The sequence below is a fragment of the Plasmopara halstedii genome (genome assembly GCF_900000015.1).
Source record: "Plasmopara halstedii genome assembly, contig: Scaffold_3109, whole genome shotgun sequence".
NCBI classification, from domain to species: Eukaryota; Oomycota; class Peronosporomycetes; order Peronosporales; family Peronosporaceae; genus Plasmopara; species Plasmopara halstedii.
In genome coordinates, this window is record NW_020190012.1 from 456,945 (window position 1) to 457,653 (window position 709).

Genomic DNA, 709 nt, shown 5'->3' on the forward strand with positions numbered 1-709 from the left:
GCGCATCTGAAGGGCCGCGCCCATGGAGATGCAGGAATGAATTCAGTTCCAGTGTTAACACGCACAGGCGCGTGCCCAAGATGCCTCGGCCCTTGGCCGACCATGTCACGCATGACATACAGCGACTGCTTTGATACTCGAGCAGCGCTCAGTGGTCTACGTGGCACTCCACGATCAGCCCACGAGACACGCTCGGGATTCCTGTCCAATACACCGTTGGTGTCTACATACTCGGACAATCCAATGTCTAGCACATTGACCGTCTCGGTCTAGTGCTCTCGCTTATAGCGCTTTTGTCTCCTAGCAGAGCTGGGTTCATGACTCGCCAAAGCTCCACCAGGAGACGAGCAATTAGCGCCCAAGGTCTTTGACCTCCAATCAATCGATGGCTCATGGTGATCCAAACATATTATTTCTAGGATGAGGTCATACCTTGCATCCAAGTCTAAGACTAGACAGCGTTCCACGCTATCATACTTGACTCCGATTTCCAACAGGGACCTTCGGGACCGTGGCACGTGTCCACGTCGCTAAGCGAACAGTGACGATATCACCCACCCGTGCTTTCAGCGCCTTAGCGTGGAGCTGACTCCCTTCCATTGTGGATCGTCGTGCATAATTGCCTGACGCCCCGGAATGGATGAAGATCACCCATGGCTTCTCGAAGCCTTTTACGGTCGCCTCCACGACCAGCAAGCCCGGCTTGCAT